Source organism: Tenrec ecaudatus, unplaced genomic scaffold, assembly GCF_050624435.1.
Source record: "Tenrec ecaudatus isolate mTenEca1 unplaced genomic scaffold, mTenEca1.hap1 Scaffold_535, whole genome shotgun sequence".
NCBI classification, from domain to species: Eukaryota; Metazoa; Chordata; class Mammalia; order Afrosoricida; family Tenrecidae; genus Tenrec; species Tenrec ecaudatus.
In genome coordinates this window covers 512,020-530,930 of record NW_027459450.1, presented here as the reverse complement: position 1 = coordinate 530,930, position 18,911 = coordinate 512,020, and the positions used below count along the sequence as shown (strand labels likewise).

Genomic DNA, 18,911 nt, shown 5'->3' with positions numbered 1-18,911 from the left:
AGAGAAACTCCTTCCTGAGAGGGGCAGAAACCCTCAGCCTGATGCAGCTGCAGAGCAGGAGTCTCAGAGCATCTCTCAACTCAGCACCAGAGAACAGAGTGTCTGCTGTCTCCCAGTTCGTGAAACCAATAACACAGGCCACTGGCACGACAGGGCGACATCTCCCCACATGGGAGCACTGATGTATCATACCAGTAAGAGTTTCTCTGGAGTGGCCCACTGTGTAACTTCTGATCAACCGCAGCACTATACAGCATATGACGTAAGGTTTCTTCATGAAATTCTCAGAGTTCAGCCCTTGATGCTCTTGAAGATTGAGCAGGTGCGTTGTCATATAGGAAAAAAAAAATCAGCTCAAATGTCCTGGCCTTTTCCTCATTAAGGCCATTCCCAATGTTACTAGAATTTCTTCCTAAGAAGTAGCCATGATCTTTGCTTGCTTTCTAACTTGATTCAGTTGCCTGCATTCAACTTGATTCAAGAAACAGCTTTATAGAAACTTCCTGGGGGAGCAGTGGTGCTGTGGCATTAACAAACTGCTCATGGATCCCAGACCTGATACCAGTTAGTTACTGGTATGAAGAAGAATATGGCATCAGGCCTGGAAAAAGGCTTATGACTTATGGCTTATGAACAACCTGTGATATGAAGATAACACAATCTTGCTTGCTGAAAGTGAGGACTTGAAACACTTGCTGATGATGATCAAGGATTGCAGAGGTCATTATGTATTAGGATTCAATGTAAAGAAGACCAAACGATGCTGGCCAGATTCCAATTTTGTTGTTGTTTATGATTACTGTTTATTTTGAACTGACTTTGAAAAGTCAGCATACTTCATGAAGACTCCAGACACCCGCCTTCCTTCCAGCTCCTCTCACAACAAGCTGCCAGGAAGAGAATTCACTCTCTCTCCCAATAGCTCAAGTCAAAGCAAAACAAAAAAAGTGTTACATGACTCAGTCTTTATAAGTGGCCTTGATATTGCCTTGTCTGTTTGAACCAAGTGAAATAAAGCTCAAAGGATTGAAATTTTCTTTTATGTTGCAGGATCCTTCTGCATTTAAACTCTGAAAATTGTCTTTCATTGTGGGACTTTGTGATTCTTTACAATTATTATTGTCCATTCCTAGATTGTTTTCTTCCTTCAATAAAGTCTTTGATATTTACTGAAAGCTCTTGCTTATCTTTGAAAGGAAGAATAGAAAAGTAAATGTAATATGTACATTTCATGACCATCGATGTCTACCAATCACTATCAAGTTCCTAAAAAGAAATAAAACAAATAATAAATATTAATAAACTTACTATTTATTTGAGCAAAATATAGTACACACCAAGGGATTGAAAAAGTTATCTTCGATAACTAATTTTTGTTCCAAGATTATATTTGTTGTGATTATAATAACTAAGGAGAATCTTACTACAGTGTAAGAACAATTAAGAACATTGGACATTCTGTTTGAGGCCATACCCCAACATGCTTAACTTTGTGTGGCAATGTAAACTCCACAGCTTGACCAAGGAACCTCCCCTTAGGATATGAGATGGTGCCACAGCATGTTGGAACACCCCAGTTACTTGTTTGTTTCCTTGGCTAAATCTGTAAACCACTCCCACCTTTTTTCCCCCAGGAGCTTTCCTTCAGGAATGTTCTGGTTTAGTTCTTGCCTGATTCAAGTAAAGCAGACCCTTTCACTTTCATGCTGCTCCTGTCTTTTTTCTCAGCTAGAGTGGTGTCGCTAACTTGTTTCACACTTCGTTTGGCTGAGTGTGTTTTTCAATGTGAAAATATACTCTGTCTTATAGAGTCACTGTGATTCGAAATCACCTTAATGACAGTGAGGTTGGGATTGGTGTTATCACAAAGAAGATGATGGGGGTCAGACTTTCTCTTCTCAGTTTCTGAGAAGAATTGGATTGTCTCTACTTCATTCTTGGGGCTTCCAAAATGCAGAACATCTCATCAATTTCCAGGTAAAATCTCAAACCTAGTGGAAAACATTACATCATGGACAGGGTCCTCTAGGATCCACAAACCTTGTCCGTAGTCATGAATTACCTGTGGAGATTCTTCTGCCAAGTGGTTACTTCTTTCTGATAGTTTCCAGATTCCCAAAATGGGTTGACATAATAAGGTTTCCATTACTTGTCATCAGTAATTATTTTCCCTCTTCCTAGTTGTCCAAGATTTGGGCCTAGGATTGATGAATCCCTCAGATTCTCAACGTAAACTTTGCTATCTCTGGTGACTGCTGAATGCCAGAGCTGGAGCTGCCAAAACCTGCAGAAGAGGTTGGAGTAGTTGTGAGCAATATATTCTAGTAGCAGAAAACAGCCTCCCATCCCTATGGAACTGGTACTCGAACTCCAGAAGAATACCCACAAATCAGTTATCTTGCATCTGAGCTCAATCACACTGAGGGCACAGCTGTCCACTCATGTGGGAGAGAATCAGAGAGAGAACTCAGGTTAGCAGGGCAGGCGTAGGTGGGTAGAAACTAATAAATATTAAAAACTCACCTAACAACACAGAAGGCGCACAGCAAATAACCCAATTAAACAAAAACAGAGAAGACGAATTAAAGTGATAAATACCCAGTTTTAATGCTCATGATAAAAGAAAGGCGGCTGGAATCTCCCAGATCAGAAATCAGAGAAGAGACACCATTCCACAGATTTTATGGACAGTGAAAGGCGAAAAAGAATCTAATAATGTCCCCACATAAGAAACGGATCATAGAGCTGCTCACTGTCATCATGCCTATCCAGCGGTTGAGGGGAACGAGAGGGGATGCACTGTGACCTCTCAGATGGCAAAGGCTGTTGTGTCTGCCATATAAAGCTTATAACTTGAAAGTTACATTCTTAAAAAATATAATAATGTGCAACAAAGAAATACTTGGTACAGAACCTGTTTAAGAGCTCTATTTTCCTGAGAATGCTTGTGTTTCTCTGAGTCTGAGGGAGAAGAGTTGCCCATAATCTCTACACAATCGCTTCTAAATATCAGGGAAGATGCAAATGCAGCTCTCTGCCTGCTGATAAACCAGCCACAGCCCCTGATGTTTGAGATCTCAGAGGACATTCCAGTTTCCGGGTCTCTGCTGTTACCATTTCGTGACAGGAGCTTGTCCAGAGGACACATCATGAATTTTGCAGCAACACTGGCTTTCATTTTGGCTATTTCACATGGTAATTGTGGTGTACCGTACTGTGTGTGTGTGTGTGTGTGTGTGTGTGATGGTGAGTGATTTAGTTTGTATGTGGGTCTGTTTGCAGGTGGTCAGTGTGAGGTGCAGCTGGTGGAGTCTGGGGGCGATATGAGAAAGCCTGGGAGGTCTCTGAAAATCTCCTGTGTAACCTCTGGATTCAACATCAAAAAGGATGGCATGAATTGGGTCCGCCAGGCTCAAGGAAAGGGCCTGCAGTGGGTCTCGGGTATTAATAGTGGTGGAAGGGTCAATGCACCATCTCCAGAGACAACTCCAAGAACACACTCTATCTTCAAATGGACAGCCTGAATGCTGAGGACACGTCCATGTATTACTGTGCAAGAGACACCCAATGGGCGCAAATCAGTGAGAGGCCATACACAAATTTTCCCTGCACAGAGGACAGTGGTCTCCAGGGGGCGCTCAGGACCCACAGAGCACAGGGCTCAGACCCAGGAGCAGGTGCAGCTGGAGCTTCAAGGCTGGTTTCCTGTGGGGATCTGCGGATTCTGCTAAATCTGTTTCCCTAGGGAATCTCTCTCTAATTTAAGAATATTAGTTCTGTGCCTACTTCTGGTATCTGTGAATTTAAATAGTATATTGTAATGGGAGAATATAGTCTGTCTTACAGCAACAAACAGTCTGTCCCTTAAGGGCAGGAAATGACTCTGTCAGGTGTCCCTGCATCAGAGTTCTCATGACGCTCAGATAAATACTTTCCAATCAGACTCAGGGGAAATAGGAGACTGGGAAAAGGTCACTATTAAGTGCCAACATTATTGACTGAAAATTTCACAGTATATTCTTCCATCACTTTGTAAGGTTTCATGACAATCACTTATTCAAATTATAGAAACGTTGATACATGCACACAATAGAATGCTATACATGCCAAAAAAGTACCAGAGAGACCACAAAGCACATTAGGACATAGACATGAGTGTAACTAGACAATTACACACGCACACAAAACAATGAAGCAAAAACAAAACAAAAAACACCTACAAAGGAGGCTCCACTCAAATTTGGGCATGTTGTCATATAGCAGGAATTGGGAAATGGCAAGGGCTTCTGACATTCAGCAGTGTCCCAGCGTTACTTCAGTTTCATAGAGTCTCCTGTGATGGTGTTCTCAAAGGAACCAAACTACTGTGTTGAACTTAAAGCTTAAAATCTCCAACGTGGGAGGCACAGCTGATTGCTATTCTAAATTCATGAGTTTCAAGGTATGATCACATGATTTCAAATGGTAAAACCAAGATCAGAGGAGGGAATGGAATTAGAGGTTCAATTCAGGACTATCATTGTTGAGGTTCTCTACTTTCTGGACGCCAAGGTCTTCCAGCCTCTACTGATGTGCTGTTGATTTTCTTTCTCTCTTGGCATTGGTCTGACAAGGGAGAAAACAACTCTGCACTTACCTTTTTAGCACCCTCAGGTGGATTCCAGCACTCTTGTGTTTGATGAGTGTAAGTTTTGTCTGGAGCTCCGCTAAAGCTAGAGGTAATTAACTGAAGTTCTGTCATTCTTAGGGAAACATTGTGAACCTAGGTCTGAGGTGTGGCCTTACAAACATCCACGTTTCTCCCTCAGGGGCAATATGGGTCCAGGAGAAATTTCTGCTCTCTTTCCAGGATCGACCTTCTTCTGTTTTTACCTCATCTGTTTCCCCCACAGTTGCTATAGTTTACCACATGAGACCATAACTTCCTGTTTTGGAGTCTTTAACTTCTACATCTTGGTATTTGTATATTATAGATGAGAGGGCCTATATTCTGGGGGGTGGGGGGGAATCATATGGTGTCCTCTGTTTCTATTGGTTTCTTGTGTGACTTAACACTACAGTTAAATGTGATAATAATAAATCATATTTTCCCACAGATTTAGTTGCCAGCTACTTCCTCCAGGACACTATTTCTGCCGTCAGCTACTTTCATAGTAAATTACACACAAAATGACACGTTATTCTGCTGATGAAAACCAGACTAGCAAAGGTATTCAACTCTAGGAGAGAGGACACACCCCATAGGATGTCCAGTTCTCCCCATTTACTGGAAAGCTAAGATTATACATAAGTCACAGTGGAATTTTTGCTGACCTAAGATGCCCTTGTGGCAATATTAAAAGTGAACAGAAAAGGTGTTGAACAAGAGAGTGAAACCATGTGTGATGGTTTTCCTGATCAGGATGTCTTTGTGTTTGCATGGTCCAATGCAGCTGGTGGCTCTGGGAGACTTGAGGCAGACTAGGGCCCTTCTGAGATTCTGCAGTCCAACCTGTGAACCCCTCCCCAGCAGTGATGGCATGGATGTCATCAGCCAATTCCATGAAGGGCCTGAAGTAATAGTTATTCCATATCCTACCTACACACTGTGAATTCCTGATTGACAGTCACCAGAGAAAAGCCAAGAACATTTTTTATCTTCAAATGGACAGCCTCAATCTAGTTCAGTAATGGAGACACGGAAAAGGGAATGTGTAAGAATCTGTACACAAACCTCCCTAAAGGGAGGTATGGACTTCAGGGATTGCTCAGGACTCTGATTCACAGGACTCAGTCTGGCAGACAGTGTGGAGGGGAGTTAAGAACTGGCTTCCTCTCCATCTTACAGCTTCCATTGGAGATTTTCACGATGTCAGGGTTTGTATCAACTGCTCAATTATAAATTTTGCATTGTAAGGTGAGGAAACGGGCTCCCATTTCTAAAGTGCAGAAGGACACAAATGGAGTCAGATACACACAGAGGGGACAAGGCAAAGATGAGGGATCTCTCAGCTATGATGCAAATCTGTGTCCAGTAAGGGTTTTGAGAGGAAAGGGTGGCTGGGATTTCCATAAAGTCAGCACAGTCCAGCATGAACTAGCAATCACATCACAGTGTCCTCAAGCCATAGTTGTGCATCGGAGCTGTCCTGTGTATCTCAAAACCTGGCTTGTCTTAATGCCCTGGACATCCTCAGACACTGGCTGGGAATCAGGACTAAACAAGTGATGGTTTTCGGAGGACACATTTGAGGGCCTGGAGCATTGTGCTACCTTGTGCAGAGTAAGGAGAGGTGCTTCACTTGAGCAAACATCTTGTCCACTGTTTGCCTTGCGTTTTGATTGCAAATTGTCCCCACCCCTCACAAACATTTAAAAATCCACGTGTCAGAATTTTATAGGTGCATATTAAATAGTTTTATTTAATTGTAATACAAGCATCTTTAGCCTACAGTTGTACTTTCCCAAGGGACCCACAGCCCTGTCAGAAGAGAACTGATAGCCTTCAGTGCCCAAGGCTGGGATTTTAACCTACTGCCTGAAGAATGATTTGCATAGGAGGAAGCCCTGTGCTTATAAATAGAGTCTCCTTTGTTTCTTCTGAGGCCATCATAGGGCAATTCTTCTTTTGAACTCATCTCTGTGTTAGTTTTGAATGAGAGAGCACGTTTTCTAGGAGGTGTCTGTGAATGGTCAAAGGACAGCCCAGCATTTCTGAGCCAAGTATTCTTCCCCTCCAGCCCTTCATTGCTCCTGCCCTGACTGAGGCTCCCATATATCCTGTGCATCAGAGGTTGGGCAGTATAGAGTTCTTTGAAACCATCAGGTTCACCCCACAGTGTCCTCATTACCCCACACTCTCCAAACACATTACTTTTTTATACACTGACGCCATTTAATCAACCTTCTCAATGTCCTTGGTCATTTTCATATGTGGTAAATAAATGTTTTAGAAGAATTAATACTAGATCTGTCCCAAGGAGTTGGGGATTGGTTATCCCACAAATATCCACCTCTTCCATGATGCCATCCAGTGCCTTTTTCCACCCACTCCTCCCTTGAGTAGATTTCCTCATGTTTCTGGGCTCTGTGAATTGTTGCAATGTCCAACAGATACTAAGGACAGGCAGCGGTAAGCTCGACCAGAGACTGCCCTTCACTCTTGTCCCTGTATTTCATTAATGTACATATGCCCTGAGGCCTCTGGCAGGATGTCTGCAGTTGGCATTGACTCCCTACTAATGTTCATCAGCCAGGTCTTTCCCCACCTTGGCCAAGATCATCACAAACCCCACCGCTCTTACAAGCAACACCATCACTTCATCCAGTGCCTGATTGCTAAGGAAAACCTCAGGGTAAGTCAAGTGAGTCAAGTGCCACCGTGTTTCAGGGAAGAAGTTGCCAACTAGAAAAGTTGGTCCCCAGACAAGACAAGGTTTTAACTCTGCGAGAAATGCAAGATTCTGAAGAGAGACTCTGTTTGACAGAGAACGTTCAGAAGAGTGCAGACCAGTCAGGTGTCATGACTTCACGTGTAGAGACACAGCAGAGCAAGGAGGGGGGAAGAGTTGTTTAATAGACAGGGCTTTACCTATAAATATAGACACATCGATCTATTTCCCCATCCTCCTATATATATTTGCATGTACATGTCTTTGTCTAGACCTCCATAAATGCCCTTTGACTCCTAGCTCTTTCCTCCATCTCCCTTGACTTTCCTCCTGCCCTACTACCATGCCTCGTTGCCACCTGGGCTAGAGTATACCTCTTGTCTACACAACCTTACCCTTGATCATTCCCCACCAGGCCTGCCATTCCCCCCTCTCTACCATTTGGGGTCCCATGTTGTTCCCTTGTCCCTGTGTTTGTTAACACTACTTCCTTACCCCCCTATCCCCCCACCCAAAGTCCCCCCAGAACTGTCGGTCCAGTTTTTTTCCCTACAGATAGTTCATCCAGCCTGTCCTATTCAGACAGACCTGTGGAGACACTAACATGCACGAAAACAAGACAGAGGAAAACAAAGCAACAGTATGCAACCAGACAACAAAACAACAAAAATAAACCACTGAAAATCTGATTATATGTGTTTTTGTATTCTTTCCAGGATGAGGCTTAAAAATGAAGTCCTATTTCCAATATTTTATATTTTCCTAATTATACATTCTCTTCTTGTTCCCAGTTTAGGTCAGCACCTTCAGAGTTGATTCTTCTCTCTGTGCCTGAGATAACAGATCACAGGGAAAAACTGACAAGAGCTTCCACCCTGTGTACCACGTGGTCTAGAACAGATTCAGTAAGAGATTGGCAGTATAACTAGGGGATTTACTGGGGTGGGCATCTGGAGGATCCTTGAGCAAAAGCCGGGAATGGCAGGGTTCAGACTCCATGCCGCTGTCTCTCAGCATCAATGAGGATTCACCTATGGAAGTGGACAGAGACATCATTCCTGAGCAGACAGCCCCCAAGCACTCCTCTCAGACACCACACCCAGGACTCTGCCCAGCAGGACAGTGGGGTTTGGCATTTCTGGGCCCCTGCTGCTTCACAGAAGTCTGGGAGCTGCCACTACCCTTTCAGTGGGCCACTTCCCAGTGTGTGTCTGATGGCACAGAGCGTTTTGGAGAGTGCAGTTGGATTTTTATCCATGCCTGACCCCAGAAATTCAATAAACACAAATCACAATTATAAAAGAAAAGCTAAATAGTTATCAGTAAGCAGAAAAATGTGGAACCAATAAATAATAAAGGCTTTATACAAATAAAATCATCACAATTCATCTGATACAATTAAAGCTTACTTTAGTGATTTTAAATGAGATGAGAACAGCTTTTAACAATAATACACACCAGCTTTCAATATATTAAGAAAATAAATGATAATATATCTAGGGAAAGTGAGGTAAAATAAAATTGTCACACTTCATGGTATATCATTAAAATTTAGTGATTTTGAATGAGACCTGAGCAGCTTTTAGCGTGAATACAAGTCAAGTTTCCAAGTGTTAAGGAAATACATTAATATATCTGAGGAATGAGCAATAAACCCCTCATTATCTTGATGGGATATCATTGTGTTCACAGAATAAAGAAAGGATAAAGTAGAAATAGCATTGTCCCTTTCTAGGGTCACCAGATTCAAAGGAAATAGATGATAACACTATTCTAAACTTTAGAAAGAATGGAAGATACATGTTTAAAGGCAAGATACATTTATGAGATCTACCGAGGCAATAAACCTCAGGTGATTACCCTCTGTCCATAATAGAGGGATGGGAATCACCTGGTTACTAATCAGATTGCATTGGAGAGATGATTATAGTAGAACAAAATGATAAACCTGGCTTGAATGGTTAAAACTTTTTCAGTTAACCCCCCTACTGATACATGTTGGGTCTGATCTGGTTTTTTTTCTTAACTATTAAAATAATTTAATGTGTCTTTAGAGTTTGTTTACAGGTAGACTTTCGATATCAGTATATGTATACAACCCCACACATATTTTAACATTGAAGGACTTGTAACTATCATAGTTAATCATATATATAGAGAGATTTCATGGTACCACAATTGCAACCTAATTATTTACATGGTACAATCAATATAAAGCAGTCCTAGATCTTAAAAGTAAAACAAATAAGAATTTGAAGAAAACATGCAATCTTTGAGCAAGTAACACACCTCTTTCATGTTAAGGACTAACAATAATGACTATTCACACTGAAGGCAGGTAACACCACTGGTTTGAGAGATTTAATAATCAACCTGTTCAGAGTCTGGTGCACAGCCAAAAATAAACATCAAGTGTTCAAATGATACAAGTATGAAGGGCCAAAATTTGGAAGCAATCTAATGAATTAAGCCGTACCAGTAAGTCTCTCTCTCTCTTTATATATATTTATATTTATATTTATATTTATATTTATATTTATATTTAAAGCTAAACAGTTACTTACTACTATCAAGCTCTTAAGAGTTTGGTGGCAGTCACTCTTAAGTAGGCACTCTTTAAGTGGATTCCTTATGGTAAAAGCTAAACCTGTTTTCTCGATTTTAAATGTGGTTAAGATGTCCAGGCATGGAAGGAAGCAAGCTGAACCATCACCAGTACACAATAATTAAATACAACATAGTAGAAATATTTCATCTCTGAGAAGTCAGACACATGATTTCTCAAAAATCACAAATGGGACGCAGATTTAGTTGCTGACTTCAATGATAGCCTGGAACTGGCAATTTATGGCCATCTTTAGCTCCAACAAAAAGTATAAGAAAGAGTGATGAGATCAATATTCACCATTCTTGGATCTTCAGCAAATTCAGGATCAATGTAGAAAAACCCTGGCATGTCTACTTCCTCTTGTGGATTAAGCCTTTGTTCTTCAAAACAGAAGCACTGTATTCTATTGAAATACTGTCCAGCTTCAAATGGTACAAGATTGTATGTAGAAATCCCGATGACTGGCTTGTCAGTCGGGTTCTTAGCTTTGTAAAATGCCAGTGCCGTCTCTCCTGGCATTACATATATTTCCGTTTGCTGAGGTCTAAAGTTCCACTGGAGACTTGCATGCACATCCGCATTAAAGGTTACTTTAGAGGGAGGGGGGAACGGGGAGGGAGCGGGGGAAAAAAAGAGGACCTGATGCAAAGGGCTTAAGTGGAGAGCAAATGCTTTGAGAATGATTGGGGCAGGGAATGTGCAGATGTGCTTTATACAATTGATGTATGTATATGTATGGATTGTGACAAAGTTGTATGAGCCCCTAATAAAATGTAAAAAAAGAAAAGAGGAGAAAAAAAAGAAAATGATTAGGGAAAAGAATGTACAGATGTGCTTTATACAACTGATGTATGTATATGTATGGATTGTGATAAGAGTTGTATGAGCCCCTAATAAAATGTTTAAAAAAGAAAAAAAAGGTTACTTTAATAATGCGATCCTTAACAGGCACCATGTTTTCAATCTGGTTAGATCCATGACCAGCTACAGCTGACCCTCCAAGTCCAGTAGTCTGGCAATAGAGCCGATAAAGGGGCACCGCTGCGTAGGACGCCCCCAGCATGGCCATGGCGACCGAGGTCACGTATGTGAGGACAGTCTTGTTGCGGCGCCGCCAGGCCTCCTCCTGCGCGCGCATGAACGGGTTCGTGCTCTTTGGCCCCTGAGGCGGCTGCAAAAGCAGGCCCAGTGCCTGGCTCCGGAGCCCCGACGTCCCTAGCCGCCTCAGTCCCCTGTCAGGAGCTTGGGTGCCACTCCGCCATGGGCAGAGGAGGGGCTCTAGCCTCTGGTCAGCAACGCAGCGTGACCCCAGCGCCCGGCACACAGCTCCAAGTTCCTCCATGCCATGAGCCAGACCTGATCTGGTTTTCAACATTCTCTCTCTCTCCCTCTGTTTCATATTGGGTATACTCTACTCAGATGTATTTTGTCATTGGTGGTAACCCTACTGAATTTATATTATTATCTTTTCTGTTTTTCTCAGAATATGAAACCTGGGATTGATGCACCTATAGACACAGCAAGTAAAATAGGATATGGTGGGGTGGGGCTATGGGAGACAGACAGAGTAAGATGGGGTTGATATTAAAGAGTTTAGGAAGTAAGAAAATATTTTGAAACTGACTGTGGTAGCAAATGTACAATATGTCTTGATGTGATTGAGCTATGGAATTATACGATATCTGCATTATCACACCCAAAAATGGTTTTTGGAAAATAAAAAGCAAGATTATGTGCTTCATAAAATGAAAGGTATAAGAGATTATACAATATAAATATTTAAAACCCCATATAAAATTTAAAATATTATTGTAGTAAATGAAATATAACAGAAATAAATGGAGGAGCATGTCACGGTATTTATTGTAAAACTCAGTGACTCTAAATCTTGCCATTTCTAAACTGAATGATAAATCCAATGTGATAACATTCAACATCTATGTAAGGATAAGGTCACTAGAAGAACAAAACCAGAGCTGCATAGAGAGATAAAGAGAACTGCTCATGCAGTTGTAGAAGTGGGCACCTCCATTCTGACTCTAAGTCCTCGAGTCTTAGTTAGGCTTCTCCTGACTTATGTAGCTTCAGGGGCTGATAAATCTACAATAGGCTGGAGCACAACTTGATGATAGTTTCAAAGGCAGGTAAATAAAAACAAGTCATACTTGTTATTGAAGATGTATATTACTTCAAGGTCAGATCACATGTCAGATACCAGGCCACTGTGGACTCTCAGGATTGGCGGGGGTTATTTCAAGCTTTCGGTCAAATTCAAAACCTAGAGCTTGAAGAGCCCAGATGCAGGATCCAAACCCAGAAGGAAACGAACAAGTTTCCCTACCAATCTGTTTATAAAGGAAGTAGATCACATTCACACAGAATATTTGTTTTCCAGTTGCTTCAGAGCTTTGTCCTGAGTAAGGGAGGTACACTCTACCCTAATCATACAACTGCTTGGCTACGCACAGCAGACCCCATTATGGAATTGATTGAATTGTGTTCTTTCACATGATGAGGAATTACTAGGTGCCAACTACCAAACCACTAAGCACACTACCCCGCCAAGTTGACACAAGCCTAACTATAATAGTCCTCAACAGATACTTTGAAAATCATCAAACTCTTTTACCACTTATTTAAGACCACAGTGCATTAAAACACAAAACCAAAATTAAAACAGCTGACCAGATTTTAGAGAACTTTATGATTTTGTGTCTTTTATACAACTATCAAAACAATAAACAACATAAGGCATCATTAGTTTGCCCTTTATGTTTGCTTGATTCATTCATTTAAACAATATGGTATGTCACTGTTATACTTTACAATTCCCTAATGGCAAAGACATTGAACATGCCATCATATTCTCACCAATATAGCTATAGTCTTTGGTGTCTGGTTCGAGTTTGGGATTTCTGATGCTTGTGTGGGAGGAAGTGATAGGTTGTTTTTCTTTTTAAGTTTTCCTATTTAATTTGTATTGTCAAGTATATGTGCAGCAATATTATCTTATGGCTAATATCCCTCTGCAAATTCTGGGCCAAAGAATTTCAGGTGACCATAATCTTATGCTCAGATTTTCACAGTGTTGAAATATATATTTATGTAGAAATTTAAAGATATTCTAACTGACCAGAAAATTAATATGGCCAACCCTAATCTGGGGGAAATAATCTATGATATGAGGGAGAGAAATGAGGAAGGAATCTGAATGGGGAATGGCTTTGTAAACTGCATGTCTAGAGACAATCCCACAGATTCCATAGGCATTAAGGTGAATAATTTTCCTTGAGTCTAGGAAATAAACACAAGCTTTAGATCTCTGAGTAGTTTTCAGAGGGCTGTGCCCAGCGTGCAAATGAAGAGGATGATTTTGGTTGGAAATGCTCACATTTCATATAGAACAGAATCCCCTGGGAAAGGGGCATTTAAAACAGTATGTATGGTTGTCCCCTAAATTTTGAGGACTAGTTGCCTGAATAGACCTTATTTTAATCCAGGGTGCCTGTTGAGTCTCAAGCAGGTGTCTTTTTTTCAAAACCTGAAATATCATTATTCTTTTTCTGCCCCCCTGATAACTTGAATTTCCACTCACTTCTCTGCTGTATCTTTACACTTGAACTCCTGACAGGTTTTGCCCTAATTTTGGATGTGCTCTGGAAAACCAAGTGACTGACATCTCACAGTCTTGCATCAATTAGAAGTTATAGAGTTGAAACTTTTCTTTTCTGGGATCCACATTCTCCAGTTGGAAACCTCCTCCCTGAGACCCTATGACACTGGCATCTCTTTATTTACACTGAGATTGGCCTTAGTTATCAAAACCTGAGACGTGTTGTTGGTAGGAGTGCTGGAGTTGGTGATGGCAGTGGTTCAAAGAAAACCCCAGAAGACTTTGAGGAGGTTGATAAGGAAGTGTTAGTTTGGAAAGAAAAGGTGTTTGGAGAGCGTGGGTGATGAAGATACCCTGGTGTCCACCTGATGTTTTCAACAAATGATAGCCTGTCCACTCTCTGGGGCACAGGACATACAGGAGCCCAAGGCAGGGCAGAGACTTTGAGGGGCTGGAGGGAGAGAATATTGAGCTCAGAAATATTTGGTTTTCCTTTTATCTTTAATACACACTGCTTAGGTCAAGTGCTCTCTCATTATAGACTAACATGCATACGAGTTCAAACACAGTTACCCTAGCATGGGCTCAGGAGGTAGAGGGTTGTCTGGTCTCTATCACTTTCTGTTTATAAAGACAGTGCTCGCTCACATGCAAATCATTCTTCGGGCACTAGGATAAATTTCCCTTGGGCAGGAAAGCTATCAGTTCTCTTCAGACAGGCCTTCAGGTCTCTTGGGAATGCAGAGCTGTGGTCTAAAGATGCTATTGCTGTGTGTTCTCCTGTGCCTCCTGACAGTTCCCCAAGGTGGGAGATTCAGATATCTGACCAGGGTCTGTGGGGATGGTTGTGAACTCAAGTGAATAATGGGGACCATCTGTTTTTGTTTGCAGGTGTCCTGTCCCAGGTGCAGCTTCAGGAGTCGGGTCCAGGACTGGTGAAGCCCTCCCAGAAGCTGTCCCTCATCTGCACTGTCTCTGGTTTCTCCATCACAAGCAGTGGTTACTGCTGGCACTGGATCCGCCAGCCCTCAGGGAAAGGGCTGCAGTGGATGGCATGGATATGCTCTAGTGGCGGTACAAATTATAACCCATCATTCCAAAGCAGACTCTCCATCACTAGAGACACATCGAATAATCAGTTCTCCCTGCAGCTGAGCTCCGTGACTGCTGAGGATTCGGCCATGTATTACTGTGCAAGGGAAACACAGTGAGGGGAAGTCAGTGTGAGCCCAGACACAAACCTCCCCTGCAGGGAAGACACTGGGCAGCAGGGGGCACGCAGAACTCACTGAGTGCGCACATCCAGCCCTAGACAGGCACAGATAGATGATGGAGCATTTCCTTTTGGAATCAGGGTTCCTTCCGTCTTTCATCTCTCAGCATGTCGACGGACATTTTTTTCTTTTTCTTACTCTCTAAATTTTTTCCTCACTGCCGACCTGAAGGAGAAATTAGCATTCTCTGTGTGCAATACAAATAGTAAAGTGACTCTAAGAGTTCATTTTCATCCTATAGAACCCAGTTTCCTTCTTGAAAAATAGGTTATCATGATAATTCTCACCCTATCTGTTACTCAAAACCTATTGACAATAAAATACAGGCATGTCCAGATTCATGCGTGCAATGAATGATTTCAAATGTACTGAACTCAGTGACCTCCTACAGTCCAGGGTCAGGTCTATGAAGATTTCCTTCTGCATTGTTCTCTGTGCACTGTTGGCAGTGAATGACTAATGATCTCTATGTCTGAGAAAACAATGGTGGTGACTTCTGGGGCTAAATTTCTGACACGTCCTTAGTGATGCTTGCTACCCATTGTCTCCCTGTATGCAGAAACAAAGGTTCCAGGCACAGAGAGACCCCTGCCACTGGGAACAGGTGAACTGAATGACCTGTCTGTTGGGTTGAGTCATTCGAAAGATCATTCATTGGAGTCACAACGAAGGAAGCACTCATTGGAAGACATCTTTGATTCCAAAGGATAATAAATGTGTCACAAGAGGAGCAAATTGCAAACTGATTTCTCAAAATGTTCTTTAGGCCATGTTTTCAGCAGATGCCAGGGAATGTAGTCAGTGATGCTTTCCTCTCAGAAGCTGTGGTTTCCCCAACTTGTCAGTACCTCTCTAGGGACACCGTGCACAGTGGCTCTTGGGAAACTTCCTGCATTGGAATCTGCCTTCTCTTCATTGGAATGGGCTTTGTCTGTCTGTCACCATTGATCCAAAGGCAGACTTCAGAATAATAGGTATTGATGAGATCTGTTTTCACTCCAGGATACTAACTAGGCCATTTGTTGTCAAAGTTAGAAATAGTTAATGCAAAAAGAAAATATTCTCATGCTGAGTGGAAATTTTCTTCACACCCTCTGATGTATCTTGAAAGTTTTCATCCTAATGAATACTCAAAAATAGATATTTATTCAAAAAATTTCCCTTAGAATGATCCAGAAAAGATTTTCTATGCAATATTATTGTTTGGAATCATATAATTATTAACAAGATTCTCAAGTAAAATGGAAAGAATGAAGAAGAAAAAATAAAGCTAATCCAAAAGAAAAACAGCAAGAGCAAAGCATGAAGCCTTACAAAATAATAACCAAAAAAAGACAAAAATTAAGAGAAAACATAAGAAAATGAACTCAGGGCAAGAAAATTGAGGAAAAAACACAATAATTCCACAAAGGGGCGGGGGAACCATAAAGACAACCCAATGCATAATGACAGCAATAAATGCATACACATCAATAATGAAATGGAATGTTAATGGATACAATGTACCTCTCAAGAGGCAGTGAGAAGCACAATGGGTAAGGAAACTTGATCCATAAATCTATGCTTAAAACAAACACGATTGAGACATAAAGAGAAATAGAATCTAAAAATCAAAGGTCGAAGAAAATACATCAAGAAAATGGCAATAAAAAACAAGGATAGCAATATTAACCAATGACAATTTTGAAGTCTGTTACTGGCTATACAAATTAATAGTGAAATATACTTCAAGACCAAATCTTTAATGGGAGACCCATAAGGGCATCATATGATAAAAGGAACAAAAGAGCAAGAAGAAAAAAATATTAATGAATATATATGCATTCAATGGCAGACCCTCAAGATATATTAATCAAACTCTTATAGACTTAAAGAGAGAAATACATAATTTTACAGGAATAGAGTTAAATACACCTCACTGGGTTTTACAGAACAACTCAAAAGATCAACTAGATAATAAATCAATACAGTAACAGAAGAACTAAATACTATAATTACTGACCTCTTAGACATATAGGGTGCATGCTATCCGGGAAAACCTCAATGTATCTTCTTCTCATGTTCATATGTACCATTCTTCAGAATAGTCCACATGTTAGGCTACAATGAAGGCTTAATAATTTTTAATTTGTGATATTATAAATAAAAATTTTTACTTCACAACATTATGAAATTAGATATAAACTATAGGAAGATAAAAGAATAAAAAGGTAACATGGAAAATGAGAAATTGTGTGCATTAAATTGCTTGGAAATGGTAGGATTAAGGGATTAAGGTTTTAAATTCCTTACAAAAATGAAAATAAGCATACCACAAGCTTTGGTACACAGCAGAAGCAGTACTAAGAACACTTGTTGTGAACAATGTATGAAGATATCAAAAAAGAGAGCAAAGTCAGTATGGTAACACAACACCTTCAACAATTAGAACAAAAAGAGCTATGTAAAATATCAGTCATAAGAAGGCAATAAATATTAAAGAATGGAGCAGAAATAAATGAAAAGGAACAGGGAAATAATCCATAAGACAAGTTAATTCTTTAAAAATATTAACAAATTTTGACAAACTACTGGTAAACTAATTAAAGTAAAAGTAATAGGAAAAGCAAATATAAAGAATAAGAAACAAAAAATCCAATATCACAACAGAACCAAAACTATGAAGATCACAACAGTGAATTTGAAAATTTAGAATAAGTGGACATATTTCTAGAAAAACACTACCTATCTTTATTTTAAAAATCATTTGGGGGGGGGGGGCTCATACAACATTATCACAATCTATCCATCCATCCATTGTGTCAAGCACATTTGTACATTTGTTGCCAACATCATTCTCAAAACATTTGCTTTCTACTTGAGCCCTTAGCATCATCTCCTCATTTTCCCCTCCCTCCCACTCCTGCCTCACTCATGAACCCTTGTAAATTATTACTATTTTGTCATATCTCACAATGTCTGACATCTCTCTTCACCCACTTTTCTGTTGCTCATCCCCTAGGGAGGAGGTTATATATAGATCCTTGTAATCGGTTCCCCTTTAAATTTCCACCATCCCTCAACACTCCCAGTATCACCCCTCTCTCCCATTGTCCCTGAAGGGATCATCTGACCTGGATCCCACGTGTTTCCAGTTCCTGTCTGTACCAGTGTACAGCTGGATTTGTAAGGTAGAATTGGGATCATGATAAGATGGGGGGAGGAAGCATTTAAGAACTAGAGGTGGGGGGAGGAATCATTTAAGAACTAGAGGAAAATTGTATGTTCCATCTTTGCTACATTGCACCCTGCACTCTTCTCCTCCCCAAGACCCTTCTGTAGGGGGATGTCCAGTTGCCTACAGATGGGCTTTGGCTCCCAAATCTGCACTCCGCCTCATTCACAATGATATGAATTTTTGTTCTTTGATGCCTAGTCCCTGATCCCTTTGACACCTCGTGATCGCACAGTCTGGTGGGCTTCTTCCATGTGGGCTTTGTTGCTTCTCAGCTAGATGGCTGCTTGTTTACTTTCAAGCCTTTAAGACATCACACACTATATCTTTTGATAACTGGGCACCATCAGCTTTCTTCACCACATTTAATTAAGCACCCATTTGTCTTCAGTGATAGTGTTGGAAGGTGAGCATCATGGATTGCTAGTTTAATAGAACAAAGTATTCTTGCATTGAGGGAGTACTTGAGTGGAGGTCCAATGTCAATTGGCTACCTTAATATGAAACTAATAAATATATGCACATAGATTTATTTCCCCATCATCGCATATAAATATATATATACATATATGCATGCCTGCATTGAGATCTCTATAATTATCCTTTGCCTCCTAGCTCTGTCCTCTATTTCCTTTTACTTTCCTCTTGCCCCACTATCATGCTCAGCCTCCATTTTGGTTTTAGTAATTCCTCTCAGTTACATTGTCATTGATCAATCCCTACCAAGCATCTTAAATCCTCCTTGCCACTGATTTTGGATTCCTTGTTGTTCCCTTGTCCCTGGGTTTGTTAACACCACTTCCTTTCTTAAACATATATGAGTTCACTAGGT

The 18,911-nt window shown here is 40.8% G+C and overlaps 1 pseudogene; it reads right to left on the bottom strand.

Annotated features, from left to right (window-relative positions):
- Nucleotides 1–10,190: 10,190 nt before the first annotated feature.
- Nucleotides 10,191–11,320, bottom strand: LOC142436662 (cytochrome c oxidase assembly protein COX11, mitochondrial-like; annotated as a pseudogene).
- Between the last annotated feature and the right edge of the window lie 7,591 nt (nt 11,321–18,911).